Source organism: Oncorhynchus mykiss, chromosome 12 (genome assembly GCF_057628025.1).
Source record: "Oncorhynchus mykiss isolate SJ-2025 chromosome 12, ASM5762802v1, whole genome shotgun sequence".
In the NCBI taxonomy this organism is placed as follows: Eukaryota; Metazoa; Chordata; class Actinopteri; order Salmoniformes; family Salmonidae; genus Oncorhynchus; species Oncorhynchus mykiss.
The window spans coordinates 13,585,119-13,606,849 of NC_143033.1; the positions used below are offsets into that span (position 1 = coordinate 13,585,119).

The 21,731-nt window shown below is 44.4% G+C and overlaps 1 long non-coding RNA gene across 1 annotated transcript in view; it reads left to right on the forward strand.

Annotated features, from left to right (window-relative positions):
- The first annotated feature begins 5,767 nt into the window (after positions 1–5,767).
- Positions 5,768–21,731, forward strand: part of LOC149979075 (uncharacterized) — a 73,318-nt gene continuing 57,354 nt past the window's right edge. The window contains exon 1 of the long non-coding RNA XR_016484880.1: positions 5,768–5,895. This is a non-coding gene — a long non-coding RNA (uncharacterized LOC149979075). The remainder of the gene's footprint in view (positions 5,896–21,731) is intronic.

Sequence of the window (21,731 nt, forward strand, 5' to 3'; positions counted from 1 at the left end):
CGGTCTCTATGGCTGCGGTCTCTATGGCTGCGGTCTCTATGTCTGTGTCCTCTATGGCTGTATTCTCTATGTCTGTGTCCTCTATGGCTGTAGTCTCTGTCTGTGTCCTCTATGGCTGTGGTCACTATAGCTGTAGTCTCTATGGCTGTGTCCTCGATGGCTGCGGTCTCTATGGCTGTGGTCACTATGGCTGTGGTCTCTATGGCTGCGGTCTCTATGGCTGCGGTCTCTATGGCTGCAGTCTCTATGGCTGTGTCCTCTATGGCTGTGTCCTCTATGGCTGTAGTCCTCTATGGCTGTTGTCTCTATGCCTGTGTCCTCTATGGCTGCGGTCTCTATGGCTGCGGTCTCTATGGCTGTGGTCTCTATGGCTGTGGTCTCTATGGCTGTAGTCTCTATGGCTGTGGTCTCTATGGCTGTAGTCCTCTATGGCTGTGGTCTCTATGGCTGTGTCCTCTATGGCTGTAGTCTCTATGACTGTGTCCTCTATGGCTGTGTCATCTATGGCTGTAGTCCTCTATGGCTGTGGTCTCTATGGCTGTGTCCTCTATGGCTGTAGTCTCTATGGCGGTGTCCTCTATGACTGTGTCCTCTATGGCTGTGTCCTCTATGTCTGTAGTCTCTATGGCTGTGTCCTCTATGGCTGTAGTCTCTATGGCTGTGTCCTCTATGGCTGTGTCCTCTATGGCTGTGGTCTCTATGGCTGTAGTCTCTATGGCTGTAGTCTCTATGGCTGTAGTCTCTATGGCTGTGTCCTCTATGGCTGTGTCCTCTATGGCTGTGTCTCTATGGCTGTGGTCTCTATGGCTGTAGTCTCTATGGCTGTGTCCTCTATGGCTGTAGTCTCTATGGCTGCGGTCTCTATGGCTGCGGTCTCTATGGCTGTGTCCTCTATGGCTGTAGTCCTCTATGGCTGTTGTCTCTATGGCTGTGGTCTCTATGGCTGTGGTCTCTATGGCTGTGGTCTCTATGGCTGTAGTCTCTATGGCTGTAGTCTCTATGGCTGTAGTCTCTATGGCTGTGGTCTCTATGGCTGCGGTCTCTATGGCTGTGTCCTCTATGGCTGTAGTCCTCTATGGCTGTTGTCTCTATGGCTGTGGTCTCTATAGCTGTGGTCTCTATGGCTGTGGTCTCTATGGCTGTGTCCTCTATGGCTGTGGTCTCTATGGCTGTAGTCTCTATGGCTGTGGTCTCTATGGCTGTGGTCTCTATGGCTGTGGTCTCTATGGCTGCGGTCTCTATGGCTGCAGTCTCTATGGCTGTAGTCTCTATGGCTGTGTCCTCTATGGCTGTGTCTATGGCTGCGTCCTCTATGGCTGCGTCCTATATGTCTGTAGTCTCTATGGCTGTGTCCTCTATGTCTGTAGTCTCTATGGCTGTGTCCTCTATGGCTGTAGTCTCTATGGCTGTGTCCTCTATGGCTGTGTCCTCTATGTCTGTGTCCTCTATGGCTGTGTCCTCTATGGCTGTGTCCTCTATGGCTGTAGTCTCTATGGCTGCGGTCTCTATGGCTGCGTCCTCTATGGCTGCGTCCTATATGTATGTAGTCTCTATGGCTGTGTCCTCTATGGCTGTAGTCTCTATGGCTGCAGTCTCTATTGCTGCGGTCTCTATGGCTGCGTCCTATATGTATGTAGTCTCTATGGCTGTGTCCTCTATGTCTGTAGTCTCTATGGCTGTGTCCTCTATGGCTATAGTCTCTATGGCTGTAGTCTCTATGGCTGTGGTCTCTATGGCTGCAGTCTCTATGGCTGTGTCCTCTATGGCTGTGGTCTCTATGTCTGCGGTCTCTATGGCTGCGGTCTCTATGGCTGTAGTCTCTATGGCTGTGTCCTCTATGGCTGCGGTTTCTATGGCTGTAGTCTCTATGGCTGTAGTCTCTATGGCTGTGTCCTCTATGGCTGTAGTCTCTATGGCTGCGGTCTCTATGGCTGCGGTCTCTATGGCTGCAGTCTCTATGGCTGTGTCCTCTATGACTGTGTCCTCTATGACTGTGTCCTCTATGGCTGTAGTCTTTATGGCTGTGTCCTCTATGGCTGTGTCCTCTATGGCTGTAGTCTCTATGTATGTCCTCTATGGCTGTGGTCTCTATGGCTGTAGTCTCTATGGCTGTAATCTCTATGTCTGTAGTCTCTATGCCTGTGTCCTCTATGGCTGCGGTCTCTATGGCTGCGGTCTCTATGGCTGTGTCCTCTATGGCTGTAGTCCTCTATGGCTGTTGTCTCTATGGCTGTGGTCTCTATGGCTGTGGTCTCTATGGCTGCGGTCTCTATGGCTGCGGTCTCTATGGCTGCGGTCTCTATGGCTGCGGTCTCTATGGCTGTGTCCTCTATGGCTGCGGTCTCTATGGCTGCGGTCTCTATGGCTGTGTCCTCTATGGCTGTAGTCCTCTATGGCTGTTGTCTCTATGGCTGTGGTCTCTATGGCTGTGGTCTCTATGGCTGTGGTCTCTATGGCTGCGGTCTCTATGGCTGCGGTCTCTATGGCTGTGGTCTCTATGGCTGTGTCCTCTATGGCTGTAGTCCTCTATGGCTGTTGTCTCTATGGCTGTGGTCTCTATGGCTGCAGTCTCTATGGCTGTAGTCTCTATGGCTGTAGTCTCTATGGCTGTGTCCTCTATGGCCGTGTCCTCTATGGCTGTGGTCTCTATGGCTGTGGTCTCTATGGCTGTAGTCTCTATGGCTGTAGTCTCTATGGCTGTAGTCTCTATGGCTGCGGTCTCTATGGCTGCGGTCTCTATGGCTGCGGTCTCTATGGCTGTGTCCTATATGGCTGCGGTCTCTATGGCTACGGTCTCTATGGCTGCGTCGTCTATGGCTGTGTCCTCTATGGCTGCGTCCTCTATGGCTGCGTCCTCTATGGCTGCGGTCTCTATGGCTGCGATCTCTATGGCTGCGGTCTCTATGGCTGCGGTCTCTATGGCTGCGGTCTCTATGGCTGCGTCCTCTATGGCTGCGTCCTCTATGGCTGCGGTCTCTATGGCTGCGGTCTCTATGGCTGCGTCCTCTATGGCACATTATTCCCTATATAATGCACAACCTATGGTCCCTGGTCAGAAGTAGTGTACTGCGTAGGGTTGGGTGCTATTTGGGAAACACACATCCTATGTGAACAGGAGGTGGACAGAGGAGCAGGAGAGTGGTGAGGAGTGTTACTGGCGTCTGGTGCTTTTAATAGACTAACCAACCGACCTACGTGTCAACCACAGCGTGGGCTAGGAACCACAGGTACTGCAGATGGCAAATGAAAAGGTACCTGAATAAAATTACAATTTACAAACAAATGTTAACACACTGTGGTCACAAGTAGTGGGTTAATATGTATTAGAGGATAATATAAGAGCAGTTATTGAGTGTAAAAAGTGACAGACTGTTCTAGACTAGTATATATGCCTCTATGTGAAGTATGATTTTGTTCTAGACTAGTATACATGCCTCTGTGTGAAGTATGATTTTGTTCATGACTAGTATACATGCCTCTATGTGAAGTATGATTTTGTTCTAGACTAGTATACATGCCTCTGTGTGAAGTATGATTTTGTTCTAGACTAGTATACATGCCTCTGTGTGAAGTATGATTTTGTTCTAGACTAGTATACATGCCTCTGTGTGAAGTATGATTTTGTTCTAGACTAGTATATAGGCCTTTGTGTGTAGTATGTTTTTGTAAAAGAGAAAGGGGAAAGGGTATGCAAGCAAATTATGTTTTTGTAAAAGAGAAAGTACATGAATGCAAAGTATTTTTTTTAAAGTGTGTGTGCGCTCATTTGTGTGAGTGCGCTCGTCCGTGTGTGTGTGTGTGTGTGAATGCGCTTGTCCGTGTGTGTAGGCCTGTGTGTGTGTGTGAGTGCGCTCGTCCGTGTGTGTGCCCTCGTCCGTGTGGGTGTGTGTGTGTGCGCTCGTCCGTGTGTGTGCGCTCGTCCGTCCGTCCGTGTGTGTGTGTGTGTGCACTCGTCCGTGTGTGTAGGCCTGTGTGTGTGTGCGCGCGCTCGTCCGTGTGTGTAGGCCTGTGTGTGTGTGTGTAGCCTACTGTGTAATAAAAGTGCAATTATTGCGTGTCAAATGTTTTTGTAAAAGAGAAAGGACACAGTGTGCACTGTGCCTGTGTGTGGGTGTGTGTAGACTACTGTGTGTATATCTTAGGTATGCTGTTCCACAGGAGAGACCAGACCAGACAGACCAGAGTGCTGTGCTGCATGCCTGAAGTGGGGCCTGAAGAGTCACACCCCGCTGTGAAACGGTTCCTGTAACTACTCCTGCAACTGTAGTATTTGTCTACACTCGAATGTCCCTCAGAAGCCTGTTTAAAGAGCCTCTCTGTCTCCTCCTGTCTATTCTGTGTGTGTGTGTGTGTGAGTGAGGAGGGGGTTGGAGTCATTTTTATGGGTTGTTTATTTCATTATATTATATAGTGTAATATCTGATGTAATATGAACCTTGAAAAGTGGTGCTTGTGTGGGAGCGTAATAGGTTTCCTTATACATAAAAAGCGTTGCTGTAGCATCCCTTTTGTCCTGGCCTCACAGCAGGCTTCTCTGTCATAGTGTCGCAGTAATATACATGGATAGTGAGACATTTTTTTTTTATAGCGTCCCAAACGATTCGCCCCCTCACCAAGCTTCCTCCTTCACCAGGCAATGCGCTAAAGTCAAGTTACATACTATTCACTGTAGCCCTTCATATAGAGCGGCTCCTATACAGTGGGCTCAGCTGGTAACGGTATTATTACCGAGTTTGCTGTTTCCATCCGTCAATCGTCCTGCTAGGCTGAACAGGTGCGGAGAGGAAGGGGGCAATGGCAGTTTCAGCGACTCCTGGTCCTCCAATTAGGAAAAGCACACATTACCACGTGAACAAAGCCGCTGTCTGAGTGATATGGGGACATGCAGCTCGAGGAGCAGGGGAACGCACATTTAACTGGAAGTAGGCTAAAGGTACCGGGCGGGGACTGAAACCAAGCTATTACGGTAATTGATTTATAATCACACATTTATGCTGCCGTTTTGTGGATGCGGTTGGAATGGTCAGCGGTTGATTGTTGTCGCTGTGATTTTTATTAGGCTACAAGCGGGCATAGTGAATTCCGAGCCAAAGAACGAACATCACTAGCACAGGCATTGTAGGCTATTTGCTATGCTCCTCAATCAAGCGTCATAAAGTATTGATAGTTAACACAGCCTCGTAATCACACCTCTGAAACCTCTCCGAAACATTGAATTCAAGTATGCTAATTGAACTTTATCCTATCATTTAATTTGACGCCCCTGCTATTGTGAGAATAGTCTATTTGTTGGTGCAGCGAGGCAGGCTGCTATAACCTACTTACATTATTTATTAGACTGTGTGGCTGGAAGAAATCAATGCTCCTTTTGAATGGAGACACAAATAGCCTGAAATGAGACATTTCTTGCACAAAATAAACTTTTTATTTATCAAAAAAGAATGTTCCCATACAAATGCCACAGGGCAGTAATTGAAGTCCCCGTATTAAGTTTGTCTTAATCAATATCCTATGTGTTAATGTGAATAGTGCAGCTCTTACTACACATTTACCAAGTAAATGCATAGACATGTTATTTCAAGTAGTTTATATGGCTGTGATATAGTTCAGCTTGATGTTTTGATCTCCGTGCACCATGTCACTGTCTACCCATCCTGTCAGTATACCCAGTGCTGGCGCTCTCAGCGCTCATAATCAACTGATCTTGTCCACGCATGCGCAGTTACCATTCATCTTTGAATTTCGTGCAAGAAAGAAACGAGCTGGTGTCAAACGTGCGAGCTCTGTCGCTGAATCTCGGCACTTGGTTTTTGGTCCTACCAGCGATCAGAACGGTGCCTGTTATCAACCAACGTCTGTTTGGATATCTTTTTCCACTTCAGTAACACTTCAACCGTAAGTAGTCAGCATATATTTGACATCGAACCCGTTTTGTTCGGGGATAAAGTAGTCATTCAGCTTGCGGCTGTTGTGGGCTCCGGTCTGTAGCAAGCTCGAACTCTCGACGGAGTGGCGTGCAGGGTCACCGGGACCTGTGTCGGTGTATCTGTTGTAGCTAGCTAACTTTGTAACAACTGTGTAATTGTTCTAGACAACTAAGGAAAATATACTGTTTTGTGTTTTGTTGCTAATTTAATCAACTCTAATGGTAAATGTAAATAACGAACAAATAACTTTTTTGACTATCAAGCAAACTAGCCAAAGCAAATGATATACTCACTCGCTATACGTCGATGTTTTCACCACCTGTGCTGTTTGGACGAGTATTTCTATAGGACCGACTAATCCATTTGTCACCTTTTTGACACTAGTAACTATTCATATACATGTGAATATTTGTTTGCTCACAAAAGCAGCCATCAATAGACGGTGTTATAACATCACCTACTGGAGCAGGTGTCAGTACTTCCGCAGTGAATAGGCTATTAAGAGGAGTGTTTAGGCTAGTAGCTAGTACTACTATGGCTAAATCATATCAACACTAAACTGTCAGCATTTACTTCATAATATATAACGATTTTAAATGAATTGTTATCAAAATTAGTACTAGAAATTGTTCAAATGAATGCATTGTGTTTGTGGCGTGTCTTGGAAATGTATTTGAAATGTTTTACTTCTGGTTTTTCTGTTTTGACTGTGCTCTGCGCTCTTTCTGATGTCTGTAAGCAATACTCGAGTAAACAAATCGAGGTCTAAAGTAAACAAACTAGTATGTTGCTTTATTGTCATGGTTTCACAGTTTCATTGCCATGTTCTCTGTGAAACTCCAACATGAGTGTCTGGGAACAAAGAGAAAAACACTGGGGCTTATTTCCTCATTGAGGTTTGTGTCCCTCTCATCTCTTCCTCATTGCTGTGTGTGTGTGTGTGTGTGTGTGTGTGTGTGTGCAAGCGAGTGTGAGTTTAGCGTTATGCTCCACATATGGCTCGAAATGGCTCTTTTTGCTGGCAGAAATAGCAAATAGTTTGTGGGCATAGATGTGTGGTGCCAAAATGTTTTTTTTTAATTGAATTTGATTGAATTTGTTATGTAAAGGTACAGAATGACAGATTTGAAATATTGGGCAATATGCTTACATGTAGCTTCTTCCAACCTACCTGCTTTTTCAAGTGTCACAAATGAGCAGGTTTTGGTGCTGGAGTGGACTCCAATGGCCATCTGAATAGAGCGAGAGATGGTGTGTTCCCATGGGGTAAAGGTTAAAGTTCAGAGCTTTGTCACTTTAGAAAGACCCTCTGTCACATTTACTGCCACTCGGATGACTCCATGGCCTTTTTGTTTTCTCCTATTGAGTGCCCCGTGGGATATGTGTATGATGCTTAGTTCATACACTGCAGAGATTTCTGGCCAAGTGGTTCTCACTTGGGGAATGTTATTTTTACGAGAGAAAATTACAGTGACCAGACACATAAAGATACTTTTATCTTGAATGCAATCAAGTTTTTATGTTATTTCTGTTGGTGAAGAGGAAGCTGTGGTCAGAAAAATGTGTGAATTCACTGCACAGTTAGAATAGAGAACACCCTGTTTTCCAGTTCACAATCACCACATAATGTAACTGTACTCCACTATGGACTCCCGTGGGCTTGATAAACGTAGTCAGAGAAAATGTGAAGACACTCATAGAATTTAGAATATACAGTGTGTAACTGTTTACCCATCCTATGAGCTCAATAAACGGCCAGCAGTTGTCATTATTAAAAGGGGAATACAGCAGCACTCCTCTCGTATACAGGAGCACTCCTCTCGTATACAGGAGCACTCCTCTCGTATACAGCACCACTCCTCTCGTATACAGCACCACTCCTCTCGTATACAGGAGCACTCCTCTCGTATACAGGAGCACTCCTCTCGTATACAGCACCACTCCTCTCGTATACAGCACCACTCCTCTCGTATACAGGAGCACTCCTCTCGTATACAGGAGCACTCCTCTCATATACAGCACCACTCCTCTCATATACAGCACCACTCCTCTCGTATACAGGAGCACTCCTCTCGTATACAGGAGCACTCCTCTCGTATACAGGAGCACTCCTCTCGTATACAGGAGCACTCCTCTCGTATACAGGAGCACTCCTCTCGTATACAGGAGCACTCCTCTCGTATACAGGAGCACTCCTCTCGTATACAGGAGCACTCCTCTCGTATACAGCACCACTCCTCTCGTATACAGCACCACTCCTCTCGTATACAGCACCACTCCTCTCGTATACAGCACCACTCCTCTCGTATACAGGAGCACTCCTCTCGTATACAGGAGCACTCCTCTCGTATACAGGAGCACTCCTCTCGTATACAGGAGCACTCCTCTCGTATACAGGAGCACTCCTCTCGTATACAGGAGCACTCCTCTCGTATACAGCACCACTCCTCTCGTATACAGCACCACTCCTCTCGTATACAGGAGCACTCCTCTCATATACAGCGCCACTCCTCTCGTATACAGCACCACTCCTCTCGTATACAGGAGCACTCCTCTCGTATACAGGAGCACTCCTCTCGTATACAGGAGCACTCCTCTCGTATACAGGAGCACTCCTCTCGTATACAGGAGCACTCCTCTCGTATACAGGAGCACTCCTCTCGTATACAGGAGCACTCCTCTCGTATACAGGAGCACTCCTCGTAGTATACAGGAGCACTCCTCGTAGTATACAGGAGCACTCCTCGTAGTATACAGGGGCACTCCTCGTAGTATACAGGGGCACTCCTCTCGTATACAGGGGCACTCCTCTCGTATACAGGAGCACTCCTCTCGTATACAGGAGCACTCCTCTCGTATACAGGAGCACTCCTCTCGTATACAGGGGCACTCCTCTCGTATACAGGGGCACTCCTCTCGTATACAGGAGCACTCCTCTCGTATACAGGAGCACTCCTCTCGTATACAGCACCATACAGTTTCAGTTGTCATTGCCGTGGATACAGAGAGGTGATTGGATGACTGTTGGTATTGGCTTATCTTCCATTAATATAATTTATGTTGACCCTGGACTAGATGTTGGAGTCAATGTGATTTATGGGACACACACACACACACACACATTTAGACTTTAAAAGCAGTTTTTACTATGGAGAACTCAGCCTTGTGTTTGTTTGTAGGCATACTGTATGTGTTCTGTATGCAGGTTAGATGGTTAGGGATCATTTTCCTCAGTCACTCTTGATGTGACTGAGATGTATGTGGGTCTCTCTTCTCTTTCTCAATTCAATTTTCAATTTCATTTTAAGGGCTTTATGGGCATGGAAACATATGTTTACATTACCAAAGCAAGTGAAATGGATAATAAACAAAAGTGAAATTAACAGCAAACATTACACTTACAAACGTTCCAAAAGAATAAAGACATTTCAAATGTCTTAAAATTTGCAAATTGTTAAAGTACAAAAGGGATAGTAAATAAACATAAATATGGGTTGTATTTACAATGGTGTTTGTTCTTTACTGGTTGCCATTTTCTCGTGGCAACAGGTCACAAATCTTGCTGTTGTGATGGCACACTGGTATTTCATCCAAAAGATATGGGATTTTATCAAAATTGGGTTTGTGGGTTTGTGTAATCTGAGGGAAATATGTGTCTCTAATATGGTCATACATTTGTCAGGAGGTTAGAAAGTGCAGCTCAGTTTCCACCTCATTTTGTGTGCAGTGAGCACATAGCCTGTCTTCTCTTCAGAGCCAGGTCTGTCTACGGCGGCCTTTCTCAATTCTCTCTCTCCCTTCTGTCTCTCAATTCAATTCAAAAGGCTTTATTGGCATGGGAAACGTGTTTACATTGCCAAAGCAAATGGAATAGACAATAAACAAAAGGGAAATAAACCATCAGTAAACATTACACTCACAAAAGTTTTCAAAGCATATAGACATTTCAAATGTTATATTATTGGCTATGTACAGTGTGCAAATAGTTGAAGTATTAAATGGGAAAATAAATAAACAGATAAATATAGGTGTAGGATATGCACAATATATTGGTGAACATATCGGAATCGGACGATATTAGCTAAAAATGCCAACATCGGTATCGACCGATGTCTAGTTTAACGGCGATGTTAAAAACAGATGTCAAAGCTGTTGTGCTTACCTATATAATGTAGGTACGTGACGTAATGACGCCACTTCAAATGTTGTGCAACACAGCATTCCTCACCTAGCCCACAATGTCTGCTGTGTGGATCGAGCAGTCAACGCGTCCAGCAGTCATTTGAAAGAGTAAGACAATTTCAGCAAGACAACTCAAAGGCGAAATCCATTAACGCCAAGATAATGGATTTCATAGCCCTTGACAATCAACAGTTCTCTGTCGTGGGTGATGTTGGCTTTCACCGACTGGTCGCGGACCGGTACACACCACCAAGTGCGCTATTTTTCAGATGTTGCCCTACCGGAGTTACACAGTAATAGCATCACTGCTATTAGCTTCACGACATACATACTATGGAACACCGTTTGGGTTTTTGTGTGTCCTAAAAGATACAGTAACACTGTCAAAGCTGTACATAAAATTCTGCAAACAAGCAAACCCCGGACATGATCGATGTGTTTACAATACCGCGTAGGTAATAAAGCATCATTTGTTCGACCGCAACTTCTGGGGTAGTTAGCTTTATCTTGGTATCTAGCTAGCATCAATACAACCAGCCTGAAAACAATGACCAGTAGAAACTGCAGTCATTTTCATTATTCTTAGCAATGATTTAGGAATCCTTGTGAGTAAGTATTAGCTAGATTTCCACTTGTTGTTCACCTATTGAAATTCAGTTCAAGAAAATAAATAGCTACTTAACCCTGTTGCCCAAAGCTAATGTTATAAGCAGCCAGCTAGCTTCATCTGGCTACTGCGGCTCAACCGAAGAGGGTTATGTGTTGTGACGCTAGCCACAATAAGAATTAGGCACAATAGTGGAATTTGCAGTTTTCCATCAAAATAAAAGTGCCATTGACGGTGATGCAAATTAATACAAATAGTAGAATTATTCCATACTTTTATTTTGAAGACTAACTGCAAAGTCCACAATTGTGGCTAATCCTTATTGTGGCTAGCTTCACATAGATGGTCCCGACCACCATTAATCAAATAAGAACTGTTTTATAAATGAGGGTTATTTTAGATGATGACACCTAGATAACTGTAGCTACTGAAACAGATTGTTATTTGACATATCTTTTTTGACACACAAAGACCCAGACGGCGTTCCATAGAAGTCCAGGTTGAGAATGAAGCGACTGAACAACCACACAGCACAGCAAGCAAGTGGGTTTTGATGATGTTTTACTGGTAATGGGGACACGTAAATGCCAACAAAATAACTTTTTGGTCAGTGTGTGTATGTAACTTTTTTAATTAACTAGGCAAGCCCGATAAGAACAAATTCTTATTTACAATGACGGCCCGGACAACGCTGGGCCAATTGTGCGCCGCCCTATGGGACTCCCAATCATGGCCGGATGTGATACAGCCTGGATTCGAACCAGGGACTGTAGTGACGCCGCTTGCACTGGGATGCTGTGCATTAGACCGCTGCGTCCGTGTGTGTGTGTGTGTGTGTGTGTTAAATATTTACTTGTACTAGAATGCTTAAAAGACTGCTAAAATGTTAAATATTGGTTATCGGTATCATGTTTTTTGTCAAGGAAAATATCGGTATCGGCCAAAAATGTCATCAGTGCATCACTAATATGTTGTATTTACAATGTTGTCTGTGCTCCACTTGCTGCCCTTTTCTCATCGGCCCACAAATTTAGCTGCTGTGCTTGCAGATCTGTGGCAATTAACTCTAATGTGGTCATACATTGGATAAACTTCTCTGTCTCGCTCGCTCGCTCTCTCTCTCCCTTCTGTCACTCTCTCTACTCTCTCCTACCTTCACTCTCTTCTCGCTCTCTCCCTTCTCTCTCTTTCTCTCTCTTCTCCTTCTCCCTACTCTCTCACCCATCTCTCTCTCTCTCCCTCTGCGTCTCTCCCTCTTTCTCTGCATCTCTTTCTCTCTCTCCCTAGTATCTCTCTCCCTACTATTTCTCTCTCTCTATCTCTCTCCTTTCTCTCTCCCTCTCTTCTCTCACCCCCCCTCTCTTCTCTTTCTCCCTTTTCCTTCCCTCTCTCTCTGCATCTCTCACACTTGCTCCGTGTCTTCTCCTTCCTACTGATTGGATCTATTCCTGCATTCCATGCAGAGGTGATGAGAAATGTGAACGGTGGGAGTGAATATGAGCTTTTTCCCCTCTGTCAGTCTCCAGGCCATGGCAGTTAAGGTCTGTCTGCTTCTTCTTTCTCTCCTGAGGTTGGTCAGCAGAAACGGTCTGAAACTGAAAAACATCGTAGCCATTGTTCTCTGGCCAGTCGGGAAGATCAAATGTTATATTGTTTGTTGTATTTTTTTTGCATGACGCAAACATTTTTTCTTCTCTTGTGTATGGATGCAGTCAGATGGAGAAGAGTGAAGTGAAGGCTGGAGAATAGGTGTGTCTGTTTGTGAGGTTAAGAGAGAGAGCATCACTGAGTCAGCAGGTTTTAGCCAGGCTGGCCCTTTTTATTGCTAAGAGCAGGAAGATTCTAAACAGTATCCTCCCTGAGGCTGTGTGTGTGCGCTTGTGTGTCAGGGTTTCCGTTAGGAAAATGTGGCGCCAGACATTTGACCAGCAGCATTTTAATTTACAGGACCCCGTTAACCGGTAATTGCCGGCTTCCCCCCCCCCCCCCCCAAAAGAATCCAATAAGTAAAAAGAACAAAAAAAGTCCTATTGTGAAATAATGCATTTTAGCCTTTTCTTTGATGGAAATACCAGTCGGTGTATTTGACTGGTCGTGCTTATTGGTCTAAAGGTTCATTTGCATAATTCAGTGTTCCGAGTTCCCATCGAACGACAACTGAAAACAGGCTTCATCAGCACGTCACACACCACTTTGCAATGAACTGGAGGCCGTATTCATTTTGAAAAACATAAACGTAATTGTTTTAAACCTAAACTTTTTAATACATAAATACATAAAGTAGCCTATTATATCTCCTCTCCTAAATTTCAAACTGATATTTTCATCTCTGTCACATGAACCAGCTCACATGTTCAGTGTCCTTTAGACAAGTGTTTTCCTGCTAACTGCATTACGGAACGAACATTTGCGCGTAGCCTACTGCCTTGTGCGCATTGCTGCGCTTATAATGTGACGATATCATAGTTTAGCTCTTTCTTCTTTAATGTTTTTTTCTCTTACACCGCACACGCGAGCTGGTTCATGTGACATGAAAATATCAATTTGAAATTTAGAAAGATGAGAGATCTAAAGATGCAACAACTAGCATGGGTTGCTAATATGACTAGGATTGTCAACAACTAGCATGGGTTGCTAATATGACTAGGATTGTCAACAACTAGCATGGATGGGTTGCTAATATGACTAGGATTGTGCCTTTGGCTACTGGACAATGAAATAAAGTTGATTTGAAAACCAATACATATGGAAGTCTTTATGAAATCATTTCCGCCACATTTATAGAAATGGATTTAGGCTAGGCTGCTTTGATGGAAGGTAAGTCAAATGTTCAGGTTTCACAGAATTAAATTAAATCAAATGTTATTGGTCACATTTTTAGCAGATGTTATGGCTGGTGTAGTGAAATGCTTGTCTTCCTAGCTCCAGTGCAGTAGTATCTAACAATTCACATCAATACACACAAGTTAAGAAATATATCAATATTAGATCGAGCAATGTCGGATTGGCATTGACTAAAATACAGTAGAATAGAATACAGTATATACATATGAGATGAGCAAAGCAAAAATATGTAAACATTATTAAAGTGACTAGTGTTCCATTATTAAAGTGGCCAGTGATTCCATGTCAATGTATATAAGGCAGCTGCCTCTAAGGTGCAGGGTTGAGTAACTGGGTGGTAGCTGGCTAGTCATGGCTATTTAACAGTCTGATGGCCTTGAGATGGAAGCGTTTTTTCAGTCTCTAGGTGTGCCCCCGGTGATGCGTTGGGCAGACTGCACCACCCTCTGGAGAGCCCTGCGGTTGCCGGGGGTGCAGTTGCCATACCAGACAGTGATACAGCCCGTCAGTGATACAGCCCGTCTGTAAAAGTTAGTGAGGGTCTTACATGCTGACCAGAACGGACACGTGCGTGTGTTGCAAAATACATTTTTATTGTTATTCAGTTATTGCACTCACACTGCTGGCGCGCGTCAACGAGCGTCTGCGCTGCAAGTCCTGCCTCTCCCATCTCCTCAATGGTTTATAGAAGCAGGTACCCACGTGCCATCTCCTCATTGGTTATACCTACGTGGGTGATTGAAAGACTTAACTGTTTTGCCGGTCGCCGTGGTAATACTATGAAAGTTTAGATGCCAATCACCATATCATTTCAAAGATGAAAAAGCCTGGAAGGAGGAGAGATGACTAGAAACGATTCGGTTGACCGTTTTATGTGTGGATTAATTGTCGGAGTAGAGGACCTTGTGCATTTCAGGACCTTGTGCACACCATAGCACTAACACACTGTTTCCTACCTTCACCATTTGGGAGCAGACCTGGGGGCAGTATACATCAACCATATACTGGTATCAATGAATGGGCAAAACAGTTTTATTGTAAAGGGTCGATGTGCAGCAGGTGGGACGGAGTCAGGCGCAGAACACCGAGGATGAGTAATAACGGACTTTTACTCAAGACGACGACAAAATAAATTCCACGCAGGGAAAACAATCCAGCTCACGAAATAGTATCGACTGCTAAACACAGAACAAACACGTACACAATGTGGGAACCAGAGGGTTAAATGGGGAATAAATAGTAATGTAATGGAAACCAGGTGTGTACAATAAAGACAAAACAAATGGACAATGAAACGTAGATCGGTGGCAGCTAGAAGACCGGTGACGTCGAACGCCGCCCGAACAAGGAGAGGCACCAACTTCGGCGGAAGTTGTGACATTTATTTTGAAATGTGATTTTTTTCTTCTCCCGGACAATTTTATTTATCGGCTTTTCCATCAGTCGGCAATTACTGGGTAGAAGAAACCCTGGTGTGTGTTTGTGCGCACGTGCCTGAAGAATCTCTGAAGAATCTCCCGCACAGCACCGACGCGAATTCTGCTTTCTGCACATTTCCATATTCTGTTTATTGGACAGTTGGTAGCCAGCAGGGTTTGGGCCAATTCTAGGGTATTTTACTAAACCTCCAGTGGTCCAGCCAACTGGATTTAGAGAAATATTAAATTCATATGTGCTGTTGGGATCTGCGTAAATCAATAAAACCCTTTACATTAATAAGTAGGTAAGGACATGGTAACAGACATCAGCTGTTACCATAGCACTAACACACGTTTGCATACTGTGTGTTTGTGTGTGTGTTTGTGTATGTGTTTTGCCCATGCATGCCTATGTCTGTGTGTGTGTGTGAGGCCAGTGGAAACAAAGCTTCTGTTCTGTGATGCTGTAAATGGGTTGTATAATAGTGGGAGAAGCTGACAGTAGTGAGCAGAGTGCTGAGCAGAGCCACGCAGTAAGGCAGCGGAAACGGAGTTGCCAGCAGTATACCACCCTGCCAACAGCATACCACCCTGCAACCCACTGCTGGCTTGCCTCTGAAGCTAAGCAGGGTTGGTCCCTGGATGGGAGACCAGATACTGCTGGAAGTTGTGTTGGAGAGCCAGTAGGAGGCACTCTTTCCTTTGGTCTAAAAAAATATCCCAATGCCCCAGGGCAGTGAATGGGGACATTGCCCTGGGTAGGGTGCTGTCTTTCAGATGGGATGTTAAACGGGTGTCCTGACTCTCTGTGGTCACTAAAAGATCCCATGGCACTTATCGTAAGAGTAGGGGTTTTAACCCCGGTGTCCTGACTAAATTCCAAATCTGGCCCTCAAACCATCACGGTCATCTAATCATCCCCAGCTTCCAATTGGCTCATTCATCCCCCTGTAACTATTCCCCAGGTCATTGCTGTAAATGAGAACGTGTTCTCAGTCAACTTACCTGGTTAAATAAACAAAAAATATATAGATATGTTCTTCCCAAATGGCTCCCGATATAGTGCACTACTTTTGACATGGACCTGGGCAAGTGTAGTGCACTATGTGTCGAATAGGTTGCCATTTGGGACACAGGTACAGAGATATGCTACAGCAGTCAGAAACTGGAGCTTAACCAGGCAGAGTGAGGCATGGATAGGAATGGCCATATAAGGCATCCTGTACAAGGTAGAGTGGAGAAGATGGACCATGGGAGGTCATAACACATGTACTGGCGTGTACACACGCACGCGCACGCGCACGCGCATGCACACGCGCATGCACACACACGCACACATGGAAACAAAGCAAACACTGCTATCTGTCTCTGTAGCTTACTAAACGTGACCAATTAAAAGTGTTATCCTTGAATGAAAGTTAATAAAGTGTTTTAGAAAAGTCACTGAGTGACTCAATTTGTAGCATTATTAGAATGAGTCGGATGTAAACCAATTTCTGCACAAAATTTGAAAGAAGTAGGCTTTTTGTGCGTATGGAAAATTACTGGGATCTTTTATTTCAGCTCATGAAACATGGGAGCAACACTTTACATGTTGCATTTATTTTTTTTGTTCAGTATAGTATAAATCAGAGTAGTTTAACATGCTAAGTAGATGCAAAGTATCAAAGTAGTAAGTAGTTGAAATGTTGCTAATATGCTGAAGTTGTCCACGATGAGATTCGAATTCGCAACCTTTGGGTTGGTAGACATAACATATCATAGTAATTTGAGGGTTCCGTATTTACATTTACTATGTTATGTCTAGTCTGAGACCAGGCTGGGATGATAAACACCAGCAGTGCATTCGGAAAGTATTCAGACCTCTTCACTTTTTCCACATTTTGATACATTACAGCCTTATTCTAAAATGGATTAAATAGTTTTTTCCCCTCATGAATCTACACATAATACCCCATAATCATAAGGCAAAAACAGGTATTTAGCAGTGTGTGTGTATGTATGTATGTATGTATGTATGTATGTATATGAAAGTAAATATTACATTTACATAAGTATTCAGACCCTTTACTAAGTACTTTGTTGAAGCACCTTTGGCAGCTTTTACAGCATCTAGTCTTCTTGGGTATGACTCTACAAGCTTGGCACACCTGTATTTGAGGAGTTTATCCCATTTTTCCCTGCAGATCCTCTCAAGCTCTGTCAGGCTGGATAGGGAGTGTTGCTGCACAGCTATTTTCATGTCTCTCCAGAGACGTTTGATCGGGTTCAAGTCCGGCCTCTGGCTGGGTCACTCAAGGGCATCGAGAGACTTGTCCTGAAGACACTCCTTTGTTGTCTTGGCTGTGTGTTTAGGGTGGTTGTCCTGTTGGAAGGTGAACCTTTGCCCCAGTCTGAGGTCCTGAGCGCTCTGGAGCAGATTTTAATTTCTGTACTTTGTTCCGTTCATCTTTCCCTTGATCCTGACTTGTCTCCCAGTCCCTGTTGCTGAAAAACATTCCCACATCATGATGCTGCCACCACCATCCTTCACCGTAGAGGTGGTATTGGCCAGGTGATGAGTGGTACCTGGTTTCCTCCAGACGTGACGCTTGGCATTCAGGGCAAAGAGTTAAATATTGGTTTCATCATACCAGAGAATCTTATTTCTAATGGTCTGAGAGTCCTTTAGGTGCCTTTTGGCAAATTTCAAGCGGGCTGTCATGTGCCTTTTACTGAGGAGTGGCTTCCATCTGGCCACTCTACCATGAAGGCCTGATTGGTGGACTGCTGTAGAGATGGTTGTCCTTCTTGAAGGTTCTCCCATCTCCACAGAGGAACTCTAGAGCTCTGTCAGAGTGACCATCGGGTTCTTGGTCACCTCCCTGACCAAGGCCCTTCTCCTCCGATTGTTCAGTTTGGCCGGTTGGCCAGCTTTAGGAAGAGTCTTGGAGGTTCCAATTTTCTTCCATTTAAGAATGATGGAGGCCACTGTGTTTTTGGGGACCTTCAATGCTGCAGAAATGTTTTGGTACCCTTCCACAGATCTATGCCTCAAAACAATCCTGTCTCGGAGCTCTACGGACAATTCCTTCGACTTCATGTCTTGGTTTTTGCTCTGACATGCACTGTCATCTGTGCGACCTTATATAGATAGGTGTGTGTCTTTCCAAACCATGCCCAATCAATTTAATTTACCACAGGTGGACACCAATCAATCTGTAGAAACATCTCAAGGTTGATCAATGGTAACAGGATGCACCTGAGCTCTATTTCGAGTCTCATAGCAAACGGTCTGAATACTTACGTAAATACATGTTATTATTATTTCATTTTATTATTTTTTTGTAAAAAAAAATCTAAACCGTGTTTTCACTTTGTCGTTATGGGGTATTGTGTGTAGATTGATGAGGAAAATGTATTACAATGAGGCCAAACCCTGAACAATTGTGTGCCGCCCTATGGGACTCCCATTCACGGCCGGTTGTGATACAGCCTGGAATCGAACCAGGGTCTGTAGTGATGCCTCTGGCACTGAGATGCAGTGCCTTAGACCGCTGCGCCACTCGGGAGCCCTATTAAGGATGCACACTGAGCCTGAGCCTCATCCTCCATCATTGAAATAGTGTGACAGTGAAACACATAGCTGGTCCTCCGTGGATCACTGGCTGGTGTCATCTATTCTTTCAGGGCCACTTCCACCTTTTACCATGGATGAAGTGTGGAGCTTCACTTGCTGTCAGGTCACACTGGCCATTCCTCCTCTCTCCCTTTCTCTCCCTCTCTCTCTGCCCCTCTCCCTCTCTCCCTCTCTCTCCCTCTCTCCCTCTCTCTCTCTCTCTGCCTCTCTCTGCCTCTCTCTGCCTCTCTCTGCCTCTCTCTGCCTCTCTCTCCCTGTCTCTCTCTCTGTCTCTGCCTCTGTTGTTGCTATCTTAGTCCCTCGCTATCTCTTTTTTATCTTATTTCAACCAAATAAAGCATGTTAGATAATGTACCAGTACCTTTCAGGTTAACATGCAAGAGGAAAATAACTCTTAAACACATATTCTCCTTTTGTTAGAGAAAGGATTCAAAATATGTAAGCTATTAACCTGTGCTGAAAATATTTCTAAATGTAAAAGATGAAATCGCTACCTGACTATCCATTTTGATGTGAGAGTTGTTTAATGAAGTACGTTAACCCCGTGGACCATTGTAAAATATTAATTGGTGTTTTTAATGTTAAACGGTAGCATATCATAATCACTGCAGTAGATAATCAGTTAGAGCACTAAAACGCCACAGCATCTAACTGATTACACTAGCTTTATTTAATAAAGAGCTGCATCTGTTTGGCCCGCTCGGATATGGCTATGGTTGATTTAGAAGAGAGATGGGAGAGATTTAAGAGGGGGGGGGTTGTTTTGATTGACTGAATATTAGCCACCCCCTAAGAGACTGAACCAATTAGAGCATGAGTTTCTGATTGCAGCTCGTTCAGCGGTTGAACTATTACAGCTGTATGGTCGGGACTAGGAGACAGACGTTTGTCTGTATGGTCGGGACTAGGAGACAGACGTCTGTCTGTATGGTCGGGACTAGGGGACAGACGTCTGTCTGTATGGTCGGGACTAGGGGACAGACGTCTGTCTGTATGGTCGGGACTAGGGGACAGACGTCTGTCTGTATGGTCGGGACTAGGAGAGCTCTATTAAAAGTGCACTGTGAATATTACCAAAGACAGGCTGGTTTGTTCCATGTTCTCTGTAGGTACACTGTATCAATGATCACACAGTGTAGCTAGGGGAAGGATGCGGGGCGTAGCTAGGGGAAGGACGCGGGGCGTCGCTAGGGGAAGGACGCGGGGCGTCGCTAGGGGGAAGGACGCGGGGCGTCGCTAGGGGGAAGGACGCGGGGCGTCGCTAGGGGGAAGGACGCGGGGCGTCGCTAGGGGAAAGTGGACCGGGAGTGTAAAGTTGTGGCTAGCTATCACTCTCATAAAGTCATGAAGATGAATGAATGAATAGTGTGAGAAATGAGGATGTGATGGTTGTAATGACTGTTTCCAGGTTCACCATCCACACTGAGCTGTGTTTTAAATGGATTGAACAGTAACAGATGGTGCTGGGTCAGGGGTTATTTAGAGGCACCTGGGTCCTGGGAACCCAATGAATCGGAGCATAGCAACAGATAACACTACAGTTAGAAGGCTTGAGGAGAGAAGGCCATCCTCACTCAGTCCCCACAGGGACATTGTTGTCCCAGCGAGCCAGGTGTGAACGCTTGTGTAGTGATGGGGGATTCTTTTTTTTTAATGATATATGTGACTCGTTTCAGGAAGCTAGGCTAATGTCGCACGTCACTACATCACAGGAGAGGCATTTGAACATATTAAATGCTTTTTGGGGGGCAGAAATGCCTTCTGGAACATGTGAACTTATATGTGCCGTAATAGCAAACTGCAATTGTTAAATTACGGACCTAGTTGGTTTATCCATGGAAAAAGACAAGAACGTTCCACTCGCCTTGATTGGCCAAGATAATGGATGGCCTGGACATGCCGAGAGATGAGTTCGGATTGGTCTGAACTAAGGCTAAGGCTTAAGAGGATGTGAACGATGCTGAGTGGGTGTAGATAAAGTAGAGCTCTCCAGTAGCATGCTTCTGTCTATAACATGAGCTGGTCAGTATGTGTCCTTTCTCATGCTGCTTTTTTGAAATATACAATGTTAGCCATGGGGAACTGCAAAAGTGTTGCTACTGCTCTCAACAACATTGCTGCCCTGAATTAAGCAGGCGCTATCGACAAAGATCAGTATGAAAAAGTTGAGATGGACTACTTTCTGCACATGGTCAGCGTGAACTAGAGTAACTTGACACAACGGGCCAAACAAGCTGTAGCTACAAACAAAACGAGAATGACACAGGACATCTTATTTAGTTAAAATGGTTCCAGTCGGCCGTGAAGCATTCATCCATGTATATAAGAGTCTAGCTACATTTTCAGATATTCTACATGTTTAATTTAGTCAGAAAGTCGTTTTCATTGCAAGTTAAAGCATACTGTTAGCTTGCTGGCTCTCTAGCTAACGTTACGTGTATGATCTGTGTAGTAATATTATTAGTATCTCAGAAGTCCATTTTCATTGATAGTTATAGCTAATGTTAGCTAGCTATCTAACATTGAACCTAGTTGGTTAGCTTTAGCCACCTGCAGATTCATACTACAGCATTTCATGCATGGTGACTAGCTATGTCAATCCGTTTATATTGCTAGTACTGTATGGGTTGGTATTATGGTTCATTGTTTAGCTAGTAGCTACCTACAGAAGAAAAAACTCCACTTCGTCAGATGATTACGTGACCCATCAAGTTAGCCAGGTGTGTCTGGGCGTGATTAAAGTAATCTATTGTACAAGACAATAAAGAGCCCTCCACTTCGCTAGATGTGGCTGGAGGGTGGTTATATCATTTCTTTCACATGACCCAACAATTTAGACAAGTGTGTCTGATTATAACATATTTATTATGGACACTTTTTATTTTTGATATTGCTACTATGCAAATATGCACAGAACGAATTAATTGTACCTGTGCATGTGACAAATAAACGTTAATTTTATATGATATAGTGTGTGTGTTTACCAGAGATGGTAATGTGAAGAACAACATGACCTGCACCAAATCAGATTAGCATATAGGCCAAGGACAAGTGTATTTTTACCTGGATTTTCCTGATTGTAAGCTACTACTTTCACCACTTTTAGTTTGGAAAGTTTGTTGTTTACTTCACTA